The 14720-nt window shown below is 40.8% G+C and overlaps 1 protein-coding gene across 1 annotated transcript in view; it reads right to left on the bottom strand.

Moving 5' to 3' along the window:
• SCARB2 (scavenger receptor class B member 2) overlaps positions 1-14720 on the bottom strand; it is a 52320-nt gene that overhangs the window by 35230 nt on the left and 2370 nt on the right. The window lies entirely within an intron of this gene.

A 14720-nucleotide genomic window follows, 5' to 3' on the forward strand; every position in this document is an offset into this window, starting at 1 on the left:
ACAGGATGAATAATGCCCCCCATACTCTAAATTCCTAAGCTGAAGTCCTAACCCCCAATACCTCACAATGTGCCTGTATTTGGAGTCAGGGTCTTTAAAGAGCTGATGAAGATTAAATGAGGTCATGAGGGTAGGCCCTGCTAATAGGACTGGTGTCCTAACTGGAGGAGGAAACTGGGACACAGACAAGCACAGAAGGAAGGCCACGTGAAAACATGCAGAACTGACAGCCCTCTACAAGCCAAGGAGACAGGCCTCAGAAGAAACCAACTCTGCCAATACCTTGATCGCAGACTTCTAGCATCCAGAACTATAAGACAAATTTCTGTTGCTTAAGCCACCCAGTCTGTTGTATTTATTCGGGAAGCCCTAGCAAATTAATACCCCATGGCTCCCCTAAGGGTGAAGTATTCTCCCTGCCTCACTGACTTCAGGCTAGGCCAAGTGACTAGATTTGGCCAACGGGATGTGGGTGGAATGGCAATGTATCAATTTGGAGCTAAGGCCTTAAGATGCATGGCAAGTTTCTATCTGCCGTCTTGCAGTTGCAAACCACCCTTGGGAAAGAGAAGAGCAGGCCACAGGTAGCTGCTGATCCTTCAGCCTAGGTTCTAAAATGGAGATGTGTAGACTAGTCCTAAAGCTGACCAGAAGCCTGGAGTCCAGCCTCGTTCCACTGAGCCAGCTGAGCTCAAATTGCAACCAGCCTGCACACTCACATATTATTGTTATAAGCAACGAGACTGGGGAGTTACTTGTTACTCACCGTGGCAGTAGAAGCCTGATAAATACAGCGCCTGAGGTTAACAGAAACCTAACACCTGGTATTCCCAACAGTCCTCTATCTGTTAATGGAGAAAAGCCTTGTATTTTTACAGTAAAAACGACTGAAATACAAAAATAATATAAAAGCACAGACTGCAAATAAACAAACCAAAATGTGAACTTTGAGTACTGAGAATCTGTATCAGTTATAATTCAGGTCCGGATTAGGAGGAGTCTTCCATTCACTGTTGCTTTTGTTTGGATTTTTACACCAGAAATAAATTACTTCTGTAAGCAGAAAAAAAAAAAGTTCCCTTATCTTTTTTTTTTTTAAGTGAAAATCTAAGAAACTCGGATTCTATAGGATTTTATGGATAGACCCTAAGGCAAGGAGAAGGAATGGACACAAAGAGAATTCACTTCATCTTGGCTTTCCTCTGTTCTTGCAAAACAAAGGCGAGCCTGATGCTGCCTCAGCTGCGGTCTGCTCTGCTGCAAAGGCCCAGGAGCAGCCGCCCCCACTCTCGGCTCCACCGCACTTCTCTTCCTATTACTGTCAGGACAGTTGAGTGAGCACTCTGTATTCCTGCCTAATTCTTCCTGACAAGCATCATAGTGTGTGAAGTTTCCAGTGAGAAAGGACTTCAGATCTCATTGATTTGTTCATGTGAAGAAAATCACCTCCGAATTAGGAACCCTGAGAGAATCAGCAAACATAAACGAACAGATGGCTAAGCTCCTGGGTTTATCTTGCTGGGCTGGCATCCAGCTTTTAGGCAACCATAAATCCAAAGACAAGTGGAAGGGTTTCCAGAAAGAAGGGGTTACCAGAAAGAAGGGTAAACCTGGCTGTTCTGACATGTGTAAACAGTGTGACTTGAACTTGTTCCTCCAACTTTCAGGATAGAAATAAACATTTAGTACATTTGACTTCTTAATGAAACAAAGCAAATGAAAAACTAACAAGAACAATAAAAACTGTCCTTGGCAGCATGCCAGAGTCACAACCAACCCAGACCATGTTACAGCCGGGGCTTCTCCTCTGTCTGCCTCCACCCCCACGGCCCTTCTCTGCCTGGCCACTTCTTAGCTGAGTCACCAGCACTCAGATAAATCCTCATAGCCCCTTTTACTCCATTCAAATCTTGCCCTCAAGAGTGGTGGCTTTTCCTGCTGCTTTCATGTGTCTCTTTTCCTCCACCTTACAAGTTGGATGTTTGTCAGGAAACCCTCTGTCAATCCCAGAGTGGATCACGTGCTGGAGAGTGTGTGTGTGTGTGTGTGTGCTCACGCGAATGCACTAAGTAGGAAGAGAGATGGGGAATGAGAGAACAGAGGGAAGTTGTAAATACAGCTGCCAACATTTCTAAAACAGTGTGTCTTTATTTTTATTTTCTCACTTTCAGCTCAGAGAATGGCAGTTGCTATTCAGTTACCATTACTACCATACCAGCTGCAATTTACTGTGAGTCTGCTAACGTCAGGTGCTATGCCAGGGGCTTTAGAATGTACCTTATCTCTGAGTTTTACACTGACACTACAAAATAAAAATCCCCATTTTGCAGACAAACAAATGGTGGCACTGGCTGTCCCAAGTCACAAAGCCGGTAAATGAAATCAAATCTGACCAAGTCCAGGAGTGCAGATTTACTCACCCATCCAGCAGCTGCCACCCCATGGCACCCTGAGGGTAGAGTTGCCACATTTAGCAAATAAAACCTGGGATACCCAGTTAAATTTGAATTTCAGATAAACAACAAATAATTTTATAATATAATTATGTCCCAAATATTGCATGGGCTACGTCAAAAATGCTTTTATTCATAGGAGATGCATGCTGAAGGATTTAGGAACAAAGTGTGTGATATCTACAACTTACTTCAAATAATTCAAGAAAAAGTGCATCAGAGAGATAAAGTAAATATGGCAGGATGTTAACAACTGATACATTGGACTGAACCAAAATATCACACGAGACAGACTCATACTAAAATGTTATTTGTTGTTTATCTGAAATTCAAATTTAACTGGGTGTCCTATATTTTATTTTATTTGGCAACTCTAGCCCAGAGGGACAGTGAAACTATGGAGAAGCCATAAGTTGGACTCTGAACTCTCAGGGTTTCCTCGAGTGTAACCCCTTCCATCTGGAGGAAAGGAAACTAGGGCAGCTGCGTGAGGTCACTGTCAGCTCCTAGTCAGGAGCCCACAGGTGAGGAACCGAAAAAGGGAGAGTTCAACTCTAGAGTTTCCAGGCGGCCGCGCAGCCCCAGTATGCTAATGTGTCCAAAGAAAGCACCTCAACCTCCTGCCACAAGACGGTCCACAGAGGGCTCTGTTTTGACTTAAACTTTTAATTTCTGCCCCTTCTATTTCTGATCCTCAGAGCATTCAAGTGTGCACTTCCCAGGAGCTTGCTCGGTAAAGGAAGGCCTGAGAAACTAACAAATAATAACCTCAGCCTCAAGACCGCGGACTGTCTGGCACAGGAAGTCATTCATTCCACCAGATACAACGAGCTAGTGTCCCCCTCAAAGGCGCCCTTTGCCAGTCTGAACAGAAAGCCATGGCTTGGGAACAACTGATCCTCCTCACCGAGGGTTCTGCTGTGGTGGTGACAGCCACCAGACAAACCTTGTAATCAGCTGAGTCTTCTTAGTTACACTAAATGAAAAAGCAACATAAGGCCTTAAATCAGTTTTACAGTGTGACTCTGGATATTAAGAGTGGCACTGTGGAGTCACAATATAACTGTTGCTTACTAATTTTAACCAAGACGAACATAATGAATTTTTCCACGCACAATACTGTGGCACTACCACTAAAACAAAATACTGGAAAATTATCAAGTTATATGGTGAATTCACAGTGTCAACAGCTAAATTAATAATTTGGACTGAAAAACATACTTTTCAGTTAATTACCCAATATGTACCTACTGAGAGCTTTCTATGTGCCCAGACTATGCCCTGCAAACAGGCATAGGCTCTGTCTGTAAGAAGAAATTTAGCTAAGGACACAGAACCAACATGCATGTAACAGGGAGTGAAAAATTATGTGCAAGACCCAGTAATTCAGCCTAACAAATAGCTTATGCCTGAAATTATTTAGATCCTTCCAGTAGCATGGATCTGTGATAAAATTCTCCCATCTAAACATCTCACGGGCTGCTCCAAGACAACATGACCAAAATGGACTCATGATTTTCTCCCCTAGTTGATCACTAAGTCCTGCTGATTTCACCTCCTCCTCTTCCCCATTTCTACCCCAAGGCACATTTCATCATTGGCTTGGACTGTGACAATACTGTATGTAGGCTCCTAACTGGTCTCCCTCTCTCCAGCCGTTTTCCTTTCAAATGCTTCATCCACCTCAGCCTTCAGAGAAGCCTGTCAAAAGTGCCTAAGGGAACAGATATTCCACCCCTGCTCAAAGGATAAAGTCCACAGTCCTTGACCTGTTGTGATCTGATGCAACTGCGTCACCTGTCGCTGTCTTTTCCTGGTAGGCACTTTATGCACCAGTAACACGCAACCATCTACTGTTACCTAGCACCCACCACACAAGTTCTCAGCCAGTGCCTTGGCCTGAGTCACTCACTGCCCTTCACCTAGAAGTCTCTGCAGAGCCCTTATCACCTGGTTCACTTCTACTTGGGCTTCAGGGCTCAATTCAGAAGTGCCATCTCTCAGAAGGCCCCTCTGAGCTATGTGTTTTCTCTCTGCTTTTATGAAACTTCACAAGTTTTATAAGGAAAATGTGTTTATTAGTCTTTAGTATCAGATTGGGTCTGATACTAAGGACTGTATCTTTTTCATGGATCCCCAGCGCATAACATGGTTTCTGGCACAGAAGGGACACAATAAATAATTAATGAAGAAACAGATGATACCGTAGCGTAGAGCACAATGCTGTGCCAGGCATTCATCTTCTGCTGTTTACCTAGTTCTTCTTGGTAAAATCTTCAATGTGGCAAAATGCCGCATATTCTAAATAATATGTGATCTGAATAAATAAAAAGTCTGAATTTCAGTACTGCAGAATCAAGAAGAGATAGTAACTGTCTTAGCGCAAATATTATTTTTCAAGGAGACATTTTGGCCTCCCTTCATAAATGGTTAAGACTAGTTTGGAATTAGCAGGGTCTATTTTTATGCATAATTAATATGCCAAAGGCACACAAACATTAGTTCTGTTAGATCTGTCTTTAGCAATTTTGGTTTTAATGAATTTTTTATAACATCCTTTTTCATAGCAAGTATAGCATAGGATTTTCACAGCCTTAAAACTGATGAAACTCTTTCATTCTTTCCACAAATATTAACTTAGCAATTGCTTTGTGCCAGCCACTGTTCTAGGTATTGGAGATATAATGGTAGACAAGATCTCCCACCTTCTCATTTTATTGGTGAATTCTAAAAACTCCTTGATATAACAAGGAAGAAACTAGACTTGTAAGCAATAAAATATCACATTTATCTAAGGGAAAAATACCTAGATATTATGATAAATTATCAATCTACAGAAATTTCTATATTCATATTAGAAGAGATGTTTAAAGTAGCAGATAACATTACTACAAATGTGCAGAAAAAGTCATGTGTTGCCTCCAATTTCTATTCACAAATGAGGCTATTGATTGTCGTTACTTTATTTTGTATTTATTCAGTTACTTATTTATTTTTTGAGAGGGAGTCTCACTCTGTTGCCCAGGCTGAAGTGCAGTGGCATGACTCGGCTCACCACAACCTCTGCCTCCTGGGTTCAAGCGATTCTCCTGCCTCATCCTCTCGAGTAGCTGGGATTACAGGCACACACCACCACACCTGGCTACTTTTGTATTTTTAGTAGAGAAAGGGCTTCACCATGTTAGTCAGGCTGATCTCGAACTCCTGATCTCAGGTGATCTGCCTGCCTCAGCCTCCTGAAGTGTTGAGATTACAGGTGTGAGCCACTGTGCCCAGCCTGTTGTTACTTTAAATCAGGTAAATGCTACTCCATCCATTCCCTACCCATTCCATCATATTTGTCACAGAAAATTTGGACAATGAAGAAAGTAAAAGGAAGAAAATTTAAATCCCCTGTAATCCACATCATCGCTGTTAACACATGGGTTTATTTCCCTCTGGTCTAGTCATATATATGTGCATTTTAAACAAAATTGAGATCATATGTATTGTATCATTTTTTCACTCATCTTTTATAAATGATTATCCTTGTTATTAAATAGGTTTTGAAACTGTTATTTTAATGTCTGTATACTAATCCACTGTATTAGTGTATTTTAAAAAATACACTAAATCAGTTTATTTAATCATTCTTTTACTATAGGACATTTGTGTTGTTTTCATGCTTAAGTAAATGTTCTTGAATATATTTGTCCAAATTAGTGAATATTTTTTTTTTTTTTTTTTGGAGACAGAGTCTTGCTCTTGTCATCCAGGCTGGAGTGGAGTGGTGCAATCTTGGCTCACTGCAACTTGTGATTGTCATGCCTCGCCACTGGAGTAGCTGGGATTACAGGTGCACACCACTACACCCAGCTACTTTTTGTATTTTTAGTAGAGATGGGGTTTAACCATGTGGGCCAGGCTGGTCTCTAACTCCTGGCCTCAAGTGATCCACCTACCTCCGCCTCCCAAAGTGCTGGGATTATAGGCGTGAGGCACCACACCTAGCCCAAATCAGTGAATAATTTCTTAGAATAGACTCCCAGATTGGGATTATTGGGTCTAGAGACAAAAAAGTTTTCATGAACTCATGAGCCTTTAAATATCAACAAGTTGCTCCAGAAAGCAGTGTATGAGCAACCATTTTGGCATATCCATCCCAATATTGGTGTTTAAGGTTTTCAGAAATCTTTGCTTCTTTGGTAGTGGCAAAATAGCATCTTCTTGTTTGAACTTGCATTTCTTGAATTACTGGAGAAGCATAATAGTTTGTACCATGTATGAAGTGAGACTGTTTTAAAACAAAAGTAAAAGAATCTTCAACCAGCATAAGCTTCCATTTGGGTACACAGAAGGCTGGTCAGAGGCAGAACTGAGAACAGCCTCTCTGAGCTGTGTGTAGTGAACATAGAGTCACTGGCCAGGCTGACACCTGACCTGCAGATGAAGGAACAGATGCAGGCTGGATTAGCTTGACTGCTGAACACTGACATGACTTAATACAGCCACAACCCAAGTCAGCCTGACAGCAATCTTTTGGGAAGGCAACACCATCAGAGTGGTTTAACCAGCTGTCCTGATGTAAGCCACTTCCAAGTGATAAAAATAAGCACTCAGAGAATCCATTAGGCTTTCATGGGAATCAGTAATACTTTTAAGGAAAGTTTCGGGATTCAAGAGCACTACTGGTTGTTCTTTAAGGTCAGTAAAGTGCTACTTAATAATTAAACACAACTTAAGCATCCATGTTGCCATCTGCAGTCTAAATTCATCCAGAGATAATGCAGACCAACTTGGAGAACTCGGCCTAATTGTGTATGGATGGTATATTGGCCTAATTATATACTGGACTCCAGATTAATAAAACTCATCAAATGGCAAAACACCAACTGATTTGCTTTGTTTTTTAAAATTGCTCCCAGCAACGAAGCAAACCCAACCCAGACTCGTGCAGTAATTTAAGTAATTTCCACTGTTTACATAAAAGAAAGAAACTGCCATTAACATTCAACTCTTATTCCCTGACCTTATTTTAACTCAGTAAAAATGTATTGGCATTCATTTATTTATGTCACTGTTGCTTAACTCATTTTGATTTTGCAACTGTCATAATTTTAACTAATGAGCTCTGATAGTTCAGATTCAAATGCTAGCTCATGGGTGAACTGTTACTTTGTTTATAAATTACATACAGGACAATGTGGTGGAATGGCAATCCCAAAAAACCTCCTGCTACAAAATACCCAGTAACTTATTTTTGAAAGTTTCTAGGTGATTACAAATGTACAGCCAAGTTTGAGAACTGATGAACTAAAGGGAAAAAAAGCAGCTACCGGATAGAAACTTAAACATAGAACCAGGTGAAAATTGGGAGTGGGAGGGGAATATATATATACATATATGGGGAGTGGGGAGGCGGGTGAGAAAGAGGAGTTTCAGATGTGAATAAATAAGAAATAAGGCCACGGAAACAAGGCCCACATTCTGTGTGTAACTTGCACAGCCAGTCTCATTATTTTGCAACCTGTTTGGTTGTGATTATATCTCTCAAAATTGAAATAAGTAATATTTTCATTACCTACCTATTTCTATGTCTCCTCTTCCATTACTGTTGATTATCAGAAGTACAGTGTTAAAAGAAAATATCCTTAAAATGGGAATTGTGGGCGCTGGGAGGACTGGTGAGATGTTAGTCAAAGGACACAAAATTTCAGTTTGATATAAACAAATTCAAGAGATCTAACGTACATCATGGTGATTACAGTGAATAACAATATATTGGGCCAGGCACAGTGGCTCATGCCTGTAATCCCAGCACTTTAGGAGGCAAAGGCGGGAGGATTGCTTAAGCTCAGGAATTTGAGATCAGCCTGGGAAACACAGCAAGACCCCATCTCTACAAAAAAAAATTTAAAAATTAGCCTGGCATGGTGCACACCTGTAGTTCCAGCAGCTTTAGAGGTTAAGGCAGGAGAATGGCTTGGACCCAGGAGGTCAAGGCTGCAGTGAGCCATGGCAGTGGCACTGTACTCCAGCCTGGGTGATAGAAGCTCTATCTCAAAACAAAAACAAAAACAAAAATAAAATTTAAAAAACCCCAAAATATTGTATACTTGAAAAATGCTGAGATTAGATGTTCAGTGTTCTTACCACAAAACAAAGATAAGTAATTGAGGTAATGCGTATGTGAAACAGCTTGATTTAGCCATTTCACTATGTATATCTATCTATATCTGTAGCTCTCTCAAAACATCATGTTGCATGCCCTAACTATGTACAATTTTGACTTGTCAATTAAAAAATGAATTAAAAAAATGGGACTTGTGATGAGTGATTACATTAGTGTAACAATGGCACTCTGCCTCACACTGTCTCTAGAAAGTGTGTAAAATTCAGATGCTGAAGGAACCAGATGGCTAGGGCAAATGAGTGACACAGGCGGTGGGTTTGTACATTTGTTTGCATGTCCAACCCCAGCAGCAATATTCATTTCTACAAAGAAACATGCCCTCCCCATTTCTGTTAAACACATGATCCTCTCAAGCTATCCTTCATTTTCCTTCTTTTGGCAAGGAATGTCAATATAGAGAAATATTTCTCTACTATAAGAAACACAACAGCACATGCACAACAACAGATACCTTCACTGGGTCTTGGGAGCCAATAAGGGCGCAAAGGACAGTGGGTGCTGTGGTCTGAATGTTTATGTCCCCTCAAAACTCCTTTGTTGATATCCTTACCCCCAAGGTGGTGAGATTAAGAGGTGGGGCCTTTGGAGGTGATTAGGTCATGAGCGTAGAACCCTCTTGAATGGGATTAGTTCTCATAAAAGGTACCCCAGAGAGCTCATTTGCCATGTGAGGTTAGAGTGAGAAGACCATAATCTATGAGGCAGTGGACCCTCACCACACCCCAAATCTGCCGGGGCCTTGATCTTGGACTTCCCAGCCTCCAGAACGTAAGAAATACATTTCTGTTGTTTATAAGCCACCCAGTCTATGCTATTTTGTGACAGCAGCCTGAATGGACCAAGACAGTGGGAAACAGGGAAGGCAGGTCTCTTCTAAGGGTCAGCCTCTTTTCTGCCGAGATGGCTACCACACAGAACTTGGTATGACGAGTACCAAAGAACATCCACATGTTTCAAGAGAAGCTGGAAATCTGGACCAATAGGTGAAGTTTCCAGATTTTAGAGGTATAAATCATTCATGAGACAAACATGTGACCACTGGCCTACAGAGTGAGGCAAAATGTGAGACTAAACAACAAAATGCAAACAATCATTTCCAAAGAAATTATTTTCTCTATTCATCCAAGTAATACTTACTGACCATCTATTTTGAATAAGACATTGCATTTGGCAGTAAGAAAAGACACAAAACTAAGTATGACAGGACCTCTACCTTCAAAGAGGGCTTTCATACTAGATTAAAATACCAAACTACGTCATACGGGTTGAAAATCCCTGCAGGGCTGAGGCCAGAAGGGAATTATTGAGTAATTCAATTATGGAGATATGAATGCTCTTGTCTACTTTGATCAGCACTTGGGGAAAGACAGGAGATTGTGGGACTGGAATTACTGATGGCCCAAACTCCTGTTTTTAACACTGGACTCACAGGAAAGCCAAAAGGACACAGTAAATCAAAGACACACCAAGCAAAATCCTGGTTGTTTGAAAACGTTAACAAGACAGCTTCCAAACTGGCTTTACAGGAATATAAAACAGGGATATTATGTATTTTTTAAAATATTCTAAAAAAATAATTTAAATGAAAACTAGATCAACAGTTCTCAAAGTGTGATCTCAGGACCCCTGGGGAGCCCCAAGACCTTCTTAGGAGGGGCCCACAAGGTCAAAACTATTTTAATACTGAGGTATCATTTGCCTTTTTAATTCTATTATTTCTCTGAGTGTAGAGTGGAGTTTTCCAGAGGTTACATGATATATAATGATGTCATATTGGAATATGTGCTTGTGTATTCTTCTGTTTTAAACATTTCTCAAAAATACATATCAGTTTCAATTTCTAATATTGTAAATATCAATAGGTATGGAAACATAAGTTCTTTGGGGTCCTCAATAATTTTTAAGAATATGAGGGGCCCAGGAGTTTAAATTGGATTATAAAATCTGTAAGGGTAGAGACTGCATCTTGTTTAGTGTTATATCCATAGCTCTTAGCACACTGCCTTGCAAATGGTACACACTCAGTAAATATTTGTCAAATAAAAGAATGACTGCCAAAGCATGTACCCAAAGGTGCATTTAGATATAGAAAGCAAACACCTAAAGTGGTCTTTATTTTCCCTTGGTTGTTTTTTCCAGTCACCAGCTTGGATTAAAAATGGTCCCTTCCTTAGTGTATGGTGTATAGATAGTGCATATCTTGATGATATGGCCAGGAATATCTAGTCACTTGGCCAACATCCTACGTTTTCATTAATGAGCTTATAATTCCACCTCCTGATTCTTCCTGGGAAACAAGCAAATGTCTGGCAGAACAGATGGCCCCTCTGCTGTGGCCTGACAGAATGAAATCTTGGATTTATTTAACAATAAAGCAAAGTAGTTTCCACAGGCAGAACCTTCCCCTCCTCACCAAATAATATGTAAACTTGCAGATTAATAGTAATTATTAGCATTAATATCCTCAATTAGAATTACCATCTTACAGAATGAAGACATGGTCTAAAATAATCACTATACAAATATAAACAACTTTTTAAAAAATGCATATTCCCAAAATTGCAGATTACGATCCCACAGCAACCTGCCTCCAGTAATGGATTTTTATGATAAGCACTTTAACCTGAGTTCTGTTCCTAATGAGTCTGATTCAGCAAGTCTGGGATGGGGTCTGGTATTTTCTAAATCTTTGTAAGTGATTTAAATGCATCTCCTAGAGTCTAGGGGCTATGCTGACAACTGCTAGCCTACTATATTGTCTTAATCATTAATAAGGAATGCACTCATAGTCAACATGAATTAGTAAGACACTGAAAGAAACAATATGATTTTGATATCACAAGATCATGTTTCTAAAAGCCAGGAAAGAATCTGGATAATTTTGCTTAGGAGTTAGAGAATCTTGCAAGGGAATTAATGACACTGCCTCTGTTTACAGCGCTATAGTTTCTTCCTGTGCTGAGCCAATCACATTGCTCCGTTACAGACTTGGAAAAGAGAAACTAGGAGATGAAGCACGTCTATGAGAGGTCAGCAGCTGGAAAGTCACACTGAGGCGGGGCTGAGCAAGCCCGGATGAGTACAGAGCCAGGCTGAGTAAACAGAGGAAGCCTGTTGGTGGAGAAAGCAGAGGAAAAAGTGGGAGGCAGAATGTGCCTGGTTCCTGCTGACTTTCCACTTTTGATTGTCCTCTCAGGAGGCCTTACTGTGCCACGGTTCTTGCCCTTTGATTTCTATGAGCTTCCCCTTCCAGATTTACAGAAAGAAAAAAAGAATCCTATCTTGCCTGCGCTAGTTTGAGTAGGCCTCAACTCCTTAAGAGAGCCAAGAAGCGGGATACATTGTGGTCTGTAAGGACAACATGGCATGAGAGGTGAGGGACGGCCATAGAACTTATTGTGCAAAGCAGAAATCTTTTGGAGGAAAGCGGGTGTTAGTGATTACACCAGCACAACAGGTACACAGAAACCACGTAGGACTATTCCAGGCAAATGGGATGTATGGTCATCCTTGAGATGGGAAAAGTGGGTTCAGGATCAGGAGGCCAGCTGGCACGCTCTCTCCCTCCCTCTCCATTTGACTTTAGATAAGTCACTTCTATTCCAAGAGCCTCAATTTCTTTGACTGTAAGATAACGGATTTAAGATATCTTTACTGGTTTTTTCTGATCAAGAAAAATCTCAGACTAAGATAAGTCTTCTTTGAATAGAGGCAACTCAGGAGATGAGGTAGACATGCAAGAAGGAGCCTTTTAAAATTATATATAGCTGAATGCCTTTACATACACATCAATAAAGATGTTTTGCTGATTTGACTTTAAAAAACAAGATCCCATATAGTCACCAATCAAAGCAATCTGGTTATCAGTGATTACATGATTACATTTTACTTCTTCTTTTTTTTTTTTTTTTTTAGACAGAGTCTTGCTCTGTCGCCCAGGCTGGAGTTCAATGGAGCCATCTTGGCTCACTGCAACCTCCGCCTCCCGGGTTCAAGCGATTCTCCTGCCTCAGCCTCCCGAGTAGCTGGGACTACAGGCACCCGCCGCCACGCCTAGCTAATTTCTGTATTTTTAGTAAAGACAGGGTTTCACCATATTGGCCAGGCTGGTCTCGAACTTCCGACCTTGTGATCCACCCGACTCAGCCTCCCAAAGTGTTAGGATGACAGGCATAAGCCACCACGCCTGGCCTATATTTTACTTCTTGAGGCATCAGTAGAACAGCTCCAGAGTTTCTATGGCTCCCAAAAGAAACCAGCTGGTACTGACTTGCCCAGAGCCTCAGGTCCAGACGAAGGGGACGTGTATTTGTCCTGTTCATTGCATCTCTGAGACCTAATGCTACAATCCTGCCTTGACCGGTGAAGAGGAAGTCAAAGGTGTAAACAGTCTCCCACCGGTTCCCTCCCCAGCCCGTCCCTTGTTGGCCAGCCCTGACTGTGGCCAGTTCTGCATCCCTATTACTGGGAGATAGTCAAACTGCCAGCACGTCTGCAGAGATTAGGAGTGCAAACTTAATATTCTGAACTGCATAGCTGCTCTTAAAGGTCATGGGATCTCAGAAGTTTGGAGCTAAGAGGAACCATAGCTTATATAAGTTTCAATTCACAGATGACAAATAATAGCTAAAGACATAACAAATGTTAATGTTCAGGCATTGTGCGAGGCATTGTGCTGGGTGCTTTATAGAAATCATATTATTTCATTCTTGTGACAATTCTATGAGTTAAGTATTCTTATCCTTATTATTCCTGTTTTCAAAATGAGGATCCTTAGGTTTTGAGGGATTAAATAACTTGCCACTGTGCTTGTTCAGCTTAGTCCAAGAAATCCTTAGGGACAGAAAAAAAATGTTTGACTCAGTTCTGCTGATTCTCAGGACACTCTTCTTTCTATTAAAATGATCACAGGAGAGTGAAGAGGCATTTAATATGTATCTCAGGCACTGTGCTATGTGTCAAGGCAGTTCACTGGGATACCAGATGAAATGTAACATAAACTCCTGCCTTTCCAGGCCTAAGGGAGGAAAAGGAACTGCTGGGTCTCTGCAAAGCTCTCTCTTCATGAAGGCCCAAATGCTTGTAAGGAAATGCCTTATTAATGCTCATAATATCCCCTAGGAAGAGGGTGTGGGAAAAAGAGAAGTACTATTATGCCTCTCTTGCAAATGAGAAAATTGAAGCAGAAACAATTACAGGCCTTGCCCAGTACGAGGCAGTCACCACTGAGGCCAAAAATCAAAATTGTCTTGGTTCCTTCCACTATATTCACTGGCCAAAATTAAAAGTCTCTCTTCAGTTACCTCTGGCCACTGCAGGGCTCAAGGACAATTATCATTTGAGACAACTTTTTGGATAGGAATTATCTTACTAAGCTTCCCACACCTACTCATTTGAATTTCATCCCTTTTCCCTCTCCCCTTTTTGATGTAGGCAAGTCAGGGCATAGACAATCTTCAAATGACAAAACAAAGAACTGGAAATATCAGAGTAGATTATATTATAACTACATTAGAATCAAGTTATGAATGAATTCTCCCATAGTAATACTAGTGGCAATAAAGATGACTGCCATATATTGATTACCTATTCTGTGCCTGATACTATGCTAAGTGCTTTATGCTTGGTCCTACAATAATACACATGCAGAGACAAATCCAAGTTTTGTGGGTCCTGAAGCTCATACAATTTGAAGGGCCCTTCTTAAGAAAAAAGAAAATCTGGGATACAGAATGAGGTACAGGGCTTTGCAAGGCCTGTGCAAGTGAGGGACCCAAAGCTTAACTTTGCGAGTTTCATGGTAAATGCATCACTGTGCTCAAGTTAGCTAACAGCTCATATCCCCAGTTACAAGCAATGAAATTGAGGACCAGGTAAGTTAAGTAACTTGACGTAAGTCATAAAGCTTATACTGGCAAGGATAGGATTTGAACATATGGAATCTGACTCCAAATCTCATGTATTTTCTTTGTGTGGCTTCTAACAAAAATAAAGTTGCTATCACTTATTAAGCACTAACTATATCCCAGAAAGATCACACCTTAAGGTTATAAGAATTATTTGACAAAGCGGATGTGATCGTTAGTCCTTATTAT

The sequence above is a fragment of the Pongo pygmaeus genome, chromosome 3 (assembly GCF_028885625.2).
Source record: "Pongo pygmaeus isolate AG05252 chromosome 3, NHGRI_mPonPyg2-v2.0_pri, whole genome shotgun sequence".
NCBI classification, from domain to species: Eukaryota; Metazoa; Chordata; class Mammalia; order Primates; family Hominidae; genus Pongo; species Pongo pygmaeus.